The sequence below is a fragment of the Podarcis liolepis genome (assembly GCF_965112155.1).
Source record: "Podarcis liolepis genome assembly, chromosome: 2".
Taxonomy (NCBI): Eukaryota; Metazoa; Chordata; class Lepidosauria; order Squamata; family Lacertidae; genus Podarcis; species Podarcis liolepis.
The window spans coordinates 27040890-27056178 of record NC_139555.1 but is presented as its reverse complement, the minus strand read 5'-3'; the positions used below and the strand labels follow the sequence as shown (position 1 = coordinate 27056178).

General features: G+C 45.1%; 1 protein-coding gene across 8 annotated transcripts in view; it reads right to left on the bottom strand.

The window, feature by feature from the left end:
* SSTR2 (somatostatin receptor 2) overlaps positions 1-10671 on the bottom strand; it is a 30591-nt gene extending 19920 nt beyond the window's left edge. Inside the window, exons 1-3 of one of the 8 annotated variants that reach the window (XM_083490367.1) lie at positions 10380-10671; positions 8378-8533; positions 331-472 (exon numbers count right to left, since the gene is read on the bottom strand). The gene's annotated coding sequence lies outside the window, so the exon portion shown is untranslated. Of the gene's footprint in view, positions 1-330; positions 1227-2709; positions 2727-8377; positions 8534-8793; positions 8937-10379 lie in introns of those variants that run through there. The other 7 variants (XM_083490369.1, XM_083490372.1, XM_083490370.1 and 4 more) reach the window with 7 other exon arrangements.
* Between the last annotated feature and the right edge of the window lie 4618 nt (positions 10672-15289).

The following is a 15289-nucleotide window of genomic DNA, read 5'->3' as shown; positions in this document are numbered from 1 at the left end:
ACATTGCAGGGAACCTCAGAGGGATCTCCACAGCTCCCTACCAGGTATGGGTATTTAACAGAAGTTTTAAACCGTGTTTTTAGAAAGCACATTATATTTGTAGCATATACACATTACGAATTTGGGGCACTTCCAAGTCCTGCTTCACCCCATCGGAATGGTGATTTGAGGGTCCGTCCTTGCGAAACAAGTCCTTGTCACCATGAAATGTACAGAAACACACCTTAATTGAGGCTAAGGCTTTAAAATTTAATGCACACTATAAAAATCCATCCACAGCCTTAACTATCGCAAAGTAGTAACTAAGACTGCAGTCCTCTGCATATTTACCTGGTGGTAGCAAGTCATCCTGACCTCAGTTTGATGGATTTCCAAGTAGACAGGCATAAAACCAGGCTGTAGATTAGGAAAGGACTTCGTATCAGTGGTTTTACAGTGCAATCAAATGCTCGTCTAATCAGAAGCAAGTCCCCTTGAGATAAATGAGACATTGCTGGGTAAGTGTATAACAGGATTGCAACCTTTGCTAATATTGGTGTCCAGAGCCAATATACAGTGGTACCTCGGGTTAAGAACTTAATTCATTCTGGAGGTCTGCTCTTATACTGAAACTGTTCTTAACCTGAAGCACCACTTTAGCTAATGGGGCCTCCTGCTGCCGCTGCGCTGCCGCTGCGCTGCCGCTGCATGATTTCTGTTCTCATCCTGAAGCAAAGTTCTTAACCCAAGGTAATATTTCTGGGTTAGCGGAGTCTGTAACCTGAAGCGTATGTAGCCCAAGGTACCACTGTACATACAATGAGCAACACAGGCATTAACTGGCAGGTAAGTCCCCAGAGCAGCAGGCTGGATAGAAAGACTCTAACACCGTGTGTCCCAAACTTTGGTCTCCAGCTGTTTTTGGACTACAATTTCCATCATCCCTGACCACTGGTTCTGCTAGCTAGGAATGATGGGAGTTGTAGTACAAAAACAGCTGGAAACCCAAGTTTGGGAAACACTGCTCTAAAATAATTCAGCAGAAGTCAGCTTCCTCAGCGAGGAAGTGCAAAGAAGGGGGAAAGAGCCTCACTTCCCTCAATAAAGCCCAGCTGAGCAATTGGCTTCTCCCAGGCCATGACTTTAAGAAGAAGCAGAAGCAGCAGCTAGGAAGGGAAAATAGGAGTTTAGGGGTTTCTTTGTTTTGTTTTTTTAAAAAAACCTTTATAAATTGTCTGTCTTTGTTTCTCAGTTTGATCTTTTTACATGGTTTTGTATGTATTGTGGTATTTTATGCATTGCAGCTTGCAGTTACTTTTATTGATTATAAAGGTAAAGGGACCCCTGACCACTAGGTCCAGTTGTGGCCGACTCTGGGGTTGCGGCGCTCATCTCACTTTATTGGCCGAAGGAGCTGGTGTACAGCTTCCGGGTCATGTGGCAGAGCAGAGCATGGGAATGCTGTTTACCTTCCACTGGGGCAGTACCTATTTATCTACTTGCACTTTGATGTGCTTTTGAAGTGCTAGGTGGGTAGGAGCAGGGACCGAGCAACGGGAGCTCACCCGGTCGCAGGGATTCGAACCGCTGACCTTCTGATGGGCAAGTCCTAGGCTCTGTGGTTTAACCCACAGCGCCACCCGCATCCCTTATTGATCATAGTTTGGTAATTATTCATTATTAAGAGTGAATTTCTGTTTAATTATCATTTGCTGGTGTTCTGAGAGTTAATTTTATTGCGTGCTATTATATTCTAGTAGATTACTGAATATTACTTTTTTTGATAACACATTCCATTTTAAAGTTACGTTTTCTTATTGGATCAGATTATTTATTATAAGGTGTGCATTCTTTGTTGTATATTTTGTTGCTGTAAACTGCCTTGTGCACAGAAAAATGGAATAACGGTATACAAATTAAAAGTGAAATGAAATGAACTGTAATGTTTTTAAGTGCCCCCCCCCATTTGCCCCACCTCTATCTGATATGTGTGGAATATCACAGCACAAGGAGCTGGTTCTTGGAGAAGCAGCCTTCGACTCTTGCAAGGAAGACAGAAGAAGCAGGAACCGGATGCAACGCTTTTGCTTCATGAGATAACTGTGTCAAGAGTTAACGCTGTCTACACACCCTGTCTGTCAAGCAAGAGTCAGTTAACAAGTAGCAGTTCAGACAGGAGGAGTGGTTTAGGTTAGAAAGATAGACTCTTCACTGGATTCCCATGAGATTTCAGGTGGCAGTTCAGTTCTAGCTTTCCTTTTCCACCTCCCTCACCACCTATCAAGGAGGCAAAAATCATGCTGGGAATTAAGGGAATTAAGATGAAAGGCTGCGTATTGATACCCAGGAGAAAAGGATAAGGTTTAATTTGCATCCTACAAATCCATACGATATGAAGAGAGCATGATTTCAGGAGCTCAGGGGAATAATCACTAGCATAATAAATAACCCATAAGGCAGGGAAATGACCTTTCCCAAAGAAACAGATGAGAAATAAATATCCAAATAAGCTTCATTTTTTCAATAAAAAGAAAGCCCATGGTATCAGCACGACAGAAGAGCAGATGGTGTTGCCACGAGTGTCCTAGTGAATGGGATATGTGTACCTCCCTGGATTTGCAGAGGTGGGTGTTACAGATCTTAAAACGTTCTCCTTGGATGCAAACAACGCCTCTGTGGAAAAGCCAAGGCCAATCTCCAGTTAAAATGCAAAGGTTTATAATTACTCACCAACACCTTTGTCACACAGACTTCATTTGAAATGGATTCTAGGCCTCATGAAGGCCACTAGAAGACACTGGATTAAATGTCATGAACAGGAGGAATCATGAGGCTTAGAAGCTGAGATATACGGTATATGCACATTTTAACCCACCAAAGTAGCAGAAATATAAAGATCACAATATAATGGCAAGTAAAAAATATGGATATGTGTGTATGTTTAAAACTATCCCCTTCAATGCAAATAATTTTAATGTGCATACATTAAAATTCTTTTTGTACTAATAATTTGTGGGTTTTTTCCATGAAGTAAGTTACATTTGCTGCTCAGCAGTTATATTCCAAGCAGGCCGAGGGAGCCGGCATTTGTCCACAGACAGCTTTCCAGGTCATGGTTAAACTGCTTCTGGCACATTGGAACGCTATGATGGAAACCAGAGCGCACAGAAACGCCGTTTCCTTTCCTGCCACAGTGGTACCTATTTATCTACTTGCACTGGTGTGCTTTTGAACTGCTAGGTTGGCAGGAGCTGGGCAGAGCAATGGGAGCTCACCCATCGCGGGGATTCGAACCGCCGACCTTCTGATCAGCAAGCCCAAGAGGCTCAGTAGTTTAGAGTACAGTACCACCCACATGGGACGCGGGTAGCGCTGTGGGTAAAACCTCAGCGCCTAGGACTTGCCGATCGTCCGGTCGGCGGTTCGAATCCCTGCGGCGGGGTGCGCTCCCGTTGCTCAGTCCCAGCGCCTGCCAACCTAGCAGTTCGAAAGCACCCCCGGGTGCAAGTAGATAAATAGGGACCGCTTACTAGCGGGAAGGTAAACGGCGTTTCCATGTGCTGTGCTGGCTCGCCAGATGCAGCTTGTCATGCTAGCCACGTGACCCGGAAGTGTCTTCGGACAGCGCTGGCCCCCGGGCTCTTAAGTGAGATGGGCGTGCAACCCCAGAGTCGGACACGACTGGCCCATACGGGCAGGGGTACCTTTACCTTTTACCTTTACCACCCACATCCCTTAGGTGGCTGTCAGAGGCAGTGCCCACAGAGAAAGGAGTTGGTAAAAGGGACCTGCTCTTGCTCCTTCCACATTAAGCCCCAATATGGGTGTTAAAGGTTTATTTATTTCTTCTTCTTCTTTTTCTTCTTTTACAAACACAAAGACTAGAAATTGTGCCTCTCTTTTAAAATTTGAAACTAAGCCTTGATGAATGCATCGGTTTTCTTTTTTAAGCTCAGAAGCATGCTAATAATAAACACAGATCTGTCAAGCACAAGTGAATTGCAATAGCAACAGTTGTATGTATTGACTGGTCATATGGTTTCTGTAAACCAATTTCAGGGTTTTTGGTTACTTTTTTTTACAATCACATAGTGTGTAAATTTTATGAAATAAATAAATATCAACCAACTTTGGCAGAAGTCCTTCTCTGAAATGGATGGTAAAACTTAGAAGATTTGGATGATGTGGGATGTTGTATCTACAGAGTTTGTGGCAAACCTCCCTGTGCTGCCTATTGTTTTTTTACGCTTGCTAGCATGGTGTGGCTCCTTTCAGTGCTGCAAACACATCAAAAAACAACACAGGAGACAGCAGTTACAAGTTATAAGCTCAACTTGATCGGCATAAGGTATGAGTGCTATGGGTTTCCTCTGTAGCTGAATACATAACACTAAATTTTCTCAGGCTGCTGAAATGAGGAGAGCTAACCAGGCATGGATGTTCATGTTATTTAAAAGGATGGTGAGTTCAGCTCAGTTGTGGTACTGAAAACAAGTAGGCTTAGAATGTGCTCAGAGGTACCCTGTCCTCTAATTATAAATCTCTTAAATCTTTTTCACCTGATTCTGGTTGGTAGATCTTGCAGGTTCTAGTATGAAACAGAGTAGATTAGACAATCATGAAGTCTACCCATCCCTGCTCTGACAGATGCAAGGAATATATTGTTGTCGTATGTGTGCATACAAGACATCTGATGCATGATTAAACCAAATCAATCGACAGCTTATCTGCTGATGTTGGTGTTCATTTAAACCGTGTTCGTTGGGACTCTGTGAATAAGGCCCATTGTATCGGGGTTATCGACTTGAGTTTGGAAACATGGCAGAGTTTGGCCTTGCTCCTGGTATCTCCTTTAGAGGCAGGTGTGCAATCAGACTGGAGAAGAATGGCTGAGTCAAAACTGGAAGACTAAAACACAGGTAACTATGCTGTTGTGAAGTACCCTGTAGAACTGCAGTATCCCAAAAAAGCGGGGAAGAGTAAGAGATGTCCCCAAGTGTGATCTCCAGCACAGTGCGACTATGAAAAAGCAGGAGTTCAAATCCTAGTTCACTCATGGTTGAATATCTCCCAGCAATAGCGAGATCCTGTGGAAAGCTGAATACACCTTTCGGTAGCTTTTGACTGCAGATTAGTGCCTATGATCTGCCCAGTGGTGTGCAGTTAAATTTTTTGTAGGGGAGCAGTTAGGGGCAGAGGCACCAGCTTGCGAGGGCAATTGGGGAGTCCCAGTGTTGCTCTTGTGAGCATCTTACCTCCCTCCTTAAGCTGGGCAGAAGTTTCCTGGGGTTTGGGAAGGAGGTGCCAGACCTTTGACAGGATGCTGGAACCCTGCTCTCTCCTTCTGAAGGCAGGCCAGGCTTTGGGAAGGTGGCAGAAGGGCTCTTGGACCCCGTCAGAGCATCACGCCTCCCTCCCTAAGCCAGGCAGAAGCTTCCCGGGCTTTAGGAAGGAGGCACCAGGCTTTAATATAACAACCAATTTATTACTTATACCCCTGCCCATCTGGCTGGGCCTCCCCAGCCACTCCAGGCAGCTTCCAACAGGATATTAAAAACAATAAAATATCAAACATAAAAAACTTCCCTAAACAGGGCTGCCTTCAGATGTCTTCTAAAAGTCAGATATTTATTTATTTCCTTGACATCTGGTGGGAGAGAGTTCCACAGGGTGGGCACCACTGCTGAGAAGACCCTCTGCCTGGTTCCCTGTAACCTCACTTCTTGCAGTGAGCAACCCACCAGAAGGCCCTGGGCGCTGGACTTCCGTGTCCGGGCAGAACAATGGGGGTGGAGACGCTCGTTTAGATATACTGAGCCGAGGCCATTTAGGGCTTTAAAGGTCAACACCAACACTTTGAATTACGCTCAGAAATGTACTGGTAGCCAATGCAGGTCTTTCAGGACCGGTGTTATATGGTCTAATTTACCAAGAACATTTAGGGGATGAGCCTAGTCCCCCTCGTCCATTGACCACATGCCACTGGATCTGGTTGCCTTTCTGCTAGCGCTCAGCTGTCCTTGATCCTAGAACTGGGGTGAGGAAACTTCATCAGCCTGAGGGCCAAATTGTCTTCTGGGTAGTGTTCTGAGGGACGCATGCCAGTGATGGGCAACGGCAGAGGGAAAATTGGGTGGAGCAACAAATGTAAATCTTACCTTTGGAAAGTGCGCCATTTTCTACACACATTCACACATCCTTCTCTATCCTCCAACCAGACAAGCGAGAGGCATTATCGGAGATCAAGGACATATTGCGGATGGGCAAAAACACTCAAGTGCGAAGCCTGGGGAGATTACCCACTACACCAGCATGGCATAGCGGGTAGTGTCTCAGAGTAGGACCTGGGAGACCAGGCTTCAAATCCCCATTCGGCCATGACCTATGGCCAGTCACCTGTTGTTGTTTTTTTGCAGCATAAAATACTTCACAGGGTTTTGGTGGAGATTAAATGACGGGGGACCTTGCCAACAAAGGTCCGTATAGTAAAAGCTATGGTTTTCCCAGTAGTGATGTATGGAATTGAGAGCTGGACCATAAAGAAGGCTGATCGCCGTAGAATTGATGCTTTTGAATTCTGGTGCCGGAGAAGACTCTTGAGAGTCCCATGGACTGCAAGAAGATCAAACGATCCATTCTGAAGGAAATCAGCCCTGAGTGCTCACTGGAAGGACAGATCCTGAAGCTGAGGCTCTAATGCTTTGGCCACCTCATGAGAAGAGAAGACTCCCTGGAAAAGACCCTGTTGCTGGGAAAGATTGAGGGCACAAGGAGAAGGGGACAACAGAGGACGAGATGGTTGGATAGTGTTCTCGAAACTACTAACATGAGTTTGACCAAACTGCAGGAGGCAGTGGAAGACAGGAGTGTCTGGCGTGCTTTGGTCCATGGGGTTACGAAGAGTCAGACACGACTAAACGACTAAACAACAACAAATGGCGGGGGTGGGGGAGGGGGAGAAGAAGCAGGTACAATACTTGAGCTCCTTAGAGAAAAGTCGGGATAGAAATACTTACATACTGTGGAACTAAGAGAAGCCTTAATATACATCTTACCATGTAAATTGCGTCAGTCATACATAAGTGCCCCAATCTCACTTGAGTCGTACTTTTAAAAGTGTATGATTTGTTCAACCAGAACGGGGATACGCAGGTTAACTGGCAAGCCACATCTTTTTGCACAATTTACACTCATGGTTGCTGTTCCGGTGAGTGATACTGTACATCTGGAAAAGTCTGTCTAGGTATGTAGCCGAGGTGAGTGTGGTAAGAACTGAAACAAAGCTCTCCCGCCATAAATCATATATCTGTTGCTGCTGCCTGTTTATAAGCTGTGGAATGATGAAGAAGAAGAGTTCTGGGAACATGGCAAGTCGCTTTATTTATCATGTGGCGGAAACACTTCTGTGCTTTGCCTGTTCCTTGACATCTAGAATAAGATAGATATATGAGCAAGTTTTTGATGGGCTTATGTAAGAGTATTACAATTCCAAGCTGGGATGAATGGCTCATCATCTGTTATTTCACTTTTTTTCCTCCACCCCCAGTCACTATTTATTGTTGCCTCTTCTTTTAAAAATATATCTAGAACTGTGGACCAAGCTGATGTGGAAATGTGTCTGTTACAAAGCAAAAAGAATACATTCACAGGAAAATTCTCTTAAGATTTTAACAATGGCAGCAAATTTTTTCATAGGGGAACAGTTAAGGCCAGAGGCACCAGCTCACAAGGGGAATCGGCGGGTGCTGACATTGTGACGTCCTGCATTTGAGCATTGCACTCCCGCTTCCTGAGCCGGGCAGAAGCTTTCCGGGCTTTGGGAAGGAGGCTTTAATGTTTTGATACTCTAATTTATCAGGAACAAGCCTAGTCCCCCTCATCCAGTCACCACACACTACTGAACCTTAATGTCTGTTATGCCTTCACCACCTTATGATCAAGGCAGCAGTAGCTTTGTGGCAAAATGGAAAGATCTCAGAGAGCCCTGTTTCTTTCTCCACAATTCCAAATGCAGATCAGAATCACCACTTAACCTATAAGCATCCACATTTAGTTTCCGAGAGCATGTGCAAAGAGCCAGACTTCTTGTACGTGTCTGAACTTTCCAGTATATTCTCACAGGAAAAAACTGCTGCGTTCTGCTTCTTATAACTTGATGCAACTTGGCATACCCGGCCAGGTCTTCCAGACATAAGGAAAGCCTGAGGTTCAGCTTTATACTAGATACTGCTTTTATTCATGTGCCTGGCCCAATAAGCATCCAGGCTCTTAAGACCGTCTGTTGCAATGTGTATTTTCAGTTTTCCTCACAGCGAGCGCGGAGCTAGGCAAGCATCCCTGATGCCTCAGGCAAAAGCAAACATTGTTCCCTGAACAAACCGAAAAGAGATTCACTTACCAAGTGGAAGCAGAAAACGTTTCCTTTTATCAACACTATTAGTGCTTTGGATAAACTGCTGCCGAACTGTATCCTTCGCTCATTCTCTGGCACACACAGGGAGACGGAGAGGACATTGGAACACCTTGTTTTCTGGCAGAGGCATGCTGTCAACAGCTGAAAGGGTGACAAGCAAAGAGTGTGTCGAAACCTACTCATGAAAGGGTTGCCTCCTCCAAATCTGCCCTTGACCTAGGCTTTTTGGCCCTGTTCCTGAGCAAAGTGTTTCCCCTTATCTCCGTTTGTGGCGCTCTGTAGAAGAACAGCTCAATGGGGACAAAATCTGAAATAATTACCAGACTAGGCCTGATTCATTTAAAACCAGCTTGATGGTAGCCACTGGAAAACCACTTCCCCACAGTTTACCCTCACATCACCTCAGTACCTTGTACAGATTTCATCCCGTGGCCACACACTGCTCATGTTGTTTCCCCTGCGATGCATCCTTTCCATTACAGCCATTGTTGATGGTTTGGAAAAAAAGTACCATGGTTTGCACAGCCTCACATCATCAACTGGTATGGAAGCAATGTGGGACCAAAGCATGTGGAAGCGGGTTATATGACTGAATATATGAAGTATGCCTTTGTTTATAGCAGCAAAAAAAAAAAAGGGGGGGGGGAGTTGACACTCTTTATAGGGCCAACTGGTTTGATGCAGTATAAGGCCTTGTAGGTCACATACCCCTTCAAGGACGTTAGCCATTATGTTCAAATCCCCATATCGCAATTAACCTATTAGGGCCTTTCTGCTTGATTTAACTGAAGTGGTTGTAGCACCTTCACCAGACTGCAGCAAACCCAGCAAAGCATTCTTGCTGAGGGAGAAAAGCTGTTTACCACCAACTCAGATCACCGAATGAAGTTGCTGGTAGATTAGAGGGAATGGTTGGACCCAGAAAGCACCCTTTTCACGAACGTTTTCCCTTGCAATAGTGACACGGGCACTTATTGGATATTGCCCATGATAGAACTGCCAAGTATCTTTGCCTTCTTGTAACAACTGGAGCCCCTGGTTCTTCTTTTTTGTTTTTGTTTAATATAATTTTGTCCCCTTTTGGATGTTGAGAACCCTGAACAGTTCTCAAGTGTACATAAAAGGCAGCAGGGAGAACTATCCCACACCACAGTACAGTGGTACCTCGGGTTAAGAACTTAATTCGTTCTGGAGGTCTGTTCTTAACCTGAAACTGTTCTTATCCTGAGGTACCACTTTAGCTAATGGGGCCTCCCACTGCCGCCACGCCACCATCACACGATTTCTGTTCTCATCCTGAAGCAAAGTTCTTAACCTGAGGTACTATTTCTGGGTAAGCGGAGTCTGTAACCTGAAGCGTCTGTAACCTGAAGCATCTGTAACCCGAGGTACCACTGTAATGCTAGACTTCTCCATTCCAGTTATCTGTTGTTTGTTGGCGTGGCAATTTCGCTTAATTTGGCTAGTGCAAGGAAAGTGCTAACAACCAGAACACTGTTATCTCCAGTATTATTATTATTATTATTATTATTTGTATACTGTTCTTTACCAGCAGGTCACAGGGCAGTTCACAGCATAAAATCACAATATAAAAACTCAAAATACATAATAAGAACAAGAACAAGAACAACGCAATAATCCCCCCTTCCACAACACATTTTAAAAGGTCACTGGAAGTCAATCAGCCAAAGGCCTGGTTAAAGAGGAACATTTTTGCCAGGAGCCTAACGGTGTATAATGAAGGGTTTCATCTGAAAAGACCTTTGTCTTTTAGGATGCCACACCATTTTCTCTTGCTTTCACAAATCCACGGGTAGCCCCAGCTACCCTGAAGGGATCCCAATGCAATTAACCTGTACTAAATGCTTAACACAAGCATGTTCCCTCTGATGTGACCACTCAGGCCACTATTGTTCTTTTAAAACATGATAAGAAAGGAAAGTAGGTGCGGAAGTGGAAATCTAAACCTAGAAAGAGAGGGACTTACCTGGGGGGCACTTGCATCCTTAAACGACAAGATTCCAGCCCTTTTTCTGACGCCAGTGGTCTTCTGATACACAGAGAGTGCCCTCTGTCCAGCTTAGTCCATTCTGTCAATCCGTACCCTTTTAGTCTTGTTAATTATTTACAGCAGAATTTCCCATGGCAGCTTGTTGATCCTGAACGGCTACGATTTTGAGGCTCTGTATAGTTTAAACGGCAGAACGTACCATGCTGAGTTAACCCATGCCCCAAACAAGGATCCATCTGCGGTGTGAGGAATGCTTTTAAGTCTTGGAGAAGGTCTCTGAGAGCAAGTGAGATTAATAGCGTGCCACAGAGCAAGCTGCGTTTCTTGTTGAGTGATCAGGTGGCGAGGCAGTTTGCTAAAGTCCACCCCCCCCCAAAAAAAGGAGGGGGCAGGAAATTCTCCAACCACCAACACTGGGACCCTATTTACACCATATTATGTAGATAACAAAAAGCGATATCTGATCGGCGCCGAAGTCCTTATAGATGCAGTGCTCATTAATAACCCACGAAGGTAATTTAATCCAAAGTAGGAATCTTTTGCCCAACATAGGGCTCAAACCTATGACCCTGAGATTGAGCGCCTCATGCTCTACAGACTGAGCTATCCCAGATAATACTTGAACAACTGACTGCCACTCTGTTAATGCTTATAATAGTCTGGGCAGAAACCCATCTCCATTTGTTTGGACTCCCCAACCTTGCCTGGTAGGATGCACTGTGGATTATTTTACACAGGGGCAGCCAACATAGTGTTCCCCAGATATTGTGTACCACAACGCCAAACACTGCTGCCCATTAGCCACGTTTGCTGGCACTCATGGGAGTTGTAGTCCAAACCGGGATGGAACCAGATTGGCTTTCCCTGTTTTGCACACAAACTATTGAGTCTTTGACAGGTTAGCTCACATCATCTAGTAGTTACTAGATTCAAGGAGACTGTAGCATGCCAGAAGCAGATATGAGGAGTCAGCAATGTGTAAGATGCAACAAAATCTTCTGGAGACCGATCTAGACTGCAAACAAACAAAACCCCTTTATGATCAAGGAAGGGCAAGGAGGACAGATAATTAAAGTATATTTTATCTGACTAGCTTCATCATACTTGCCTGTCTTGCCCCAGGAGAATACTGAGTAGGCTTTTCCACTGAGGATTTCCCAGGAGTGTGAAAACTAACAGGCTTTCAATGGGCCAGAAGTCATTTTAGCATGTAAATTACTTAACTGGTGCCAAATGTGAGGGGTGTTGTTGTTTTTTGCTTTCATTAATTGCAGTGTGGAGCAATTTTTGATTTTCATCAGGGTTGCAACTGGGGAGGAGAAAATTAAACTTCCCCTCCTCACCCAATGCAGTCCCAAATGAACCCCCCCCCCCACACACACTTTCAGCCTTAGAAGGCATCAAACTCACTGGGAAAATAAATGCATTTTCTGAGAAACGTATGACTTGAGTACTGGGGAAATGCAACAGAACTGCATATTCCTTCCTTTATAAACCTACATCCTGAAAAAGCCTGCAGTGCACAGTGCCCTGAATGCCACTTCTCTGCCGCCCTTCTATTTCCAAAAATAAGCCTGTTTTCCAAGTGCTAGGGAGCAATAGTATTTAATTACATGATTGGAAAGAGTTAGAAACTTTGCATTAACTCATTTTCTTAATGGGTTGCAGCTCTGAATCACCACCAGACCCCCCTGGACACAAACAGAGTTAATCTCTTTCCTGGAGCCTATCGAGCCAAGAATTACGTGAGCATTTAATTACTACTCAGAAGCGATTTCCTATTAGGGGCCTATAATGCACATTGCCGTGGCTTGCATAAATGTGTAGGACCCACATCCGCCACAAAGCGCTTAACTTAAGGTCGTCTCGGTGCACGCAGAGCCTCAGAATTCAACATGCTATTTTGATAACAAAATGTCAGCCAGCTCCACGAAATGCAGGGGAAAGGAAGGAAGTGCTCAAAAACTGTCGCAGAACACAAAAGCACCTTCTGGGGCAACAACTCCTGTAGCTGCTTCTCATTAAGCAAGCTGACCAGATACCAGAGTGGCCTGCCCTTTAACAGAAGCTTGAGCTGCATAAATCAGGTGCCGCTTATCACAGCATGGAGAGAAACATTATCACCTACCAATATCTGCACATCCTTACCATGTGCTCAGCATGCAGAAGGTCTTAGGTGCAGCTGGGAATCCTACACAGGGTATCTCTGGATAGTAGCTCTCGCCCACTGCTGCTGTTACTCCTGGGTGCCTAAAGTGTCAATAGATGACTGGAGTACAGAGGTGTGGGGGACTGCTGCAGAGGTACAGTACAAGGGCTGTCTGGGTTTCTTTGGGACCTTTCTTCATCTTGTCTGCAGTGACTCAGGAGTAACATGTAGACTAGTCCTGATACAGGCAGCTGCTTATGCCAGACAAAAATTGGCAAGGAGTAGCACAGAAGTCAATGATTAACAGCATGGCACTTATTTTAACTAAGAACTACCATACTCTTGCAGCAGATTTTTTTAAAAGGCTGTGTTGCTCTTTGTGTGTGTTTCTCACCATTTGGCACCCTGATAGTTATTGGATTTCCCTGGAGACAGAGTCATCTCACATACCCTCCAACATTTCTCCGATGAGAATAAAGGTAAAGGGACTTCTGACCATTAGGACGACTCTGGGGTTGTGGCGCTCATCTCGCTTTATTGGCCGAGGGAGCCGGCATACAGCTTCCAGGTCATGTGGCCAGCATGACTAAGCCGCTTCTGGCGAACCAGAGCAGCACACGGAAATGCCGTTTACCTTCCCGCCGGAGCGGTACCTATTTATCTACTTGCACTCTGATGTGCTTTCAAACCGCTAGGTTGGCAGGACCGATGAAAATAGGGATGTCCTATTTAATAATAATAATAATAATAATAATAATTAATGATGATGTTACTATTTATATCCCACGCATCTGATTGTGTTGCCCCAGTCACTCTGGGCAGTTTCCAACATATATAAAAACATAATAAAACATTAAGCATTTAAAAACTTGCCTATACAGGGCTGCCTTCAGATGTCTTCTAAAGGTTGTATCTTATCTCCTTGGCTCAGGGGTCGGACAACTCCATGACCTCCAACATTTCTCCGATGAAAATATGGACGTCCTAAGGAAAACGGGCCATTCCAGGATCAAACTGGAAACCGGGACGTCTTTTGTAAATCCAGGACTGTCCCTGGAAAATAAGGACACTTGGAGAGTCTGATCTCATGCCAAGGATCAGCACCTAGTAGCTCCTGGACCAAATCCGGACCCTTAAAGGCCACTGCCTGACTCTGCAATGGGAGGCTCAGAGGCACAGGGAAGTGGCAGCTCTAGCTTCTGGTAAACTATTTGCTGGCTAGGTCTGAAGCTGTGGGGAGCCCATGGCATCGCTGGTTCTATGGTTGTGTGAGTCCTTGGTCAAGATGCTCTCAGTAGGCCTCTTGGTTCATTCCCATGCCTCTTTCTCTCACTCATGCCAGTCAGGAGCATCCCTTGCTCTTCTACCTGCTTACTCATCTGGAAAGGGCAGATAAAAGCTAGTAGTAGCAGCAGCAGCAGCTACAGCAAAGAGCAGCAGACACAGGAACTTATAGTGGAACTTGACAGTTGCCTAATGAGGCTGACCTCCAGAGATGGTCTTGCCCATTGACCCAGGAGAGATGGAAAGCCCTACCACACAGAGACCCATATGGGGGGGGGAGGTGGGGAAGAGTACTCAAGGGGGAGGTTTAGTTAGCATTACAACAGACAAACCTGTTTTGTCAAGAAATAGCAGCTTGCATTATTTACGTTTTTGTAAGACCCTGATTTGTTTTGCTGACAATAATCTCCCCCTCTCGCCTCTTATAGATTTAAGCACAATAAAATTGCAAATCAGACTGCAAGATTCAATTTCTTGTCACACATTCATCAAGGAAAGAATTTAATTTAGATTTGCAGCATGCCATTTTTCAGCCAGCTTCGAATTAGTTTAATGTGACAACGCCAAGACACTAGAGGCAAAAGGAGGAGGGGGAAAGAGGAGTCAGGTTTTTTAACAGCAAAAAGGGTGCATGGGTGAAGCCTGCAGGAACCTCCCCACCCCCCACCCCAAATTGATCTCCCCACAGAGCCAAACTTCCAGCCAAGCAGGCTTCTATAGTATATGAGCTCAGTGGGGAAGTAAAGCCCCTCAGATTGCATAAGAGGTAGACTCTGGGTGCATATCCACCCCCAACACCTCTCTTTCTACATGATGGAAGCAGATCTAGGAACACAAAGATCAAGCCGCCACCATGACTTGCTTGACCCGCAATTTCCAAGTAAATTTGTTGAGGATTCAAATGCCAGTTTACCACTGCCACGAGCCACCATTGTAATGGCCCTCAGAACGCCTACATTTCAACACCCAGCTGACTATATTTATTCAATATTCAATTGATATTACTAATCACTCAGTCCAAAGGGTTGTGAGCTGTGTGCCGTTGCTGTTTATGTCAAGCTCAGCACTCCCTTTCACAAGCCGCGTGTGTGCGGTGCTTGCAGGCTTTTTCCTCTGTCCCTTCCCCCACCTCCCGCAAAAGCCGCGCTCCCTTTAAAGAGCGCACGGAGCATGTGTGCAGCTTTTGGGGGCCTTTCCCCGAGGAGGGAGAAGGTCTCCCAAAGTTGATAGGCATCGCCATTCAAATGATGTGTGTGTTGCATCTTGCAATCAGTTATGGTGAGGCTTACCTGCCCTCCCCATATTCTATTCAAGTTGGCACCCCTGCCCCTTATATTGTCAAATATAAGTGGCATTAGTTTGCTGAGAGATGCTGGAAAGGTTATGCAGAGAAGAGTTCCTGTATCTATGGGCAGTGGATGTGTTTATCCTGTCACAACATTTAGGAACACAG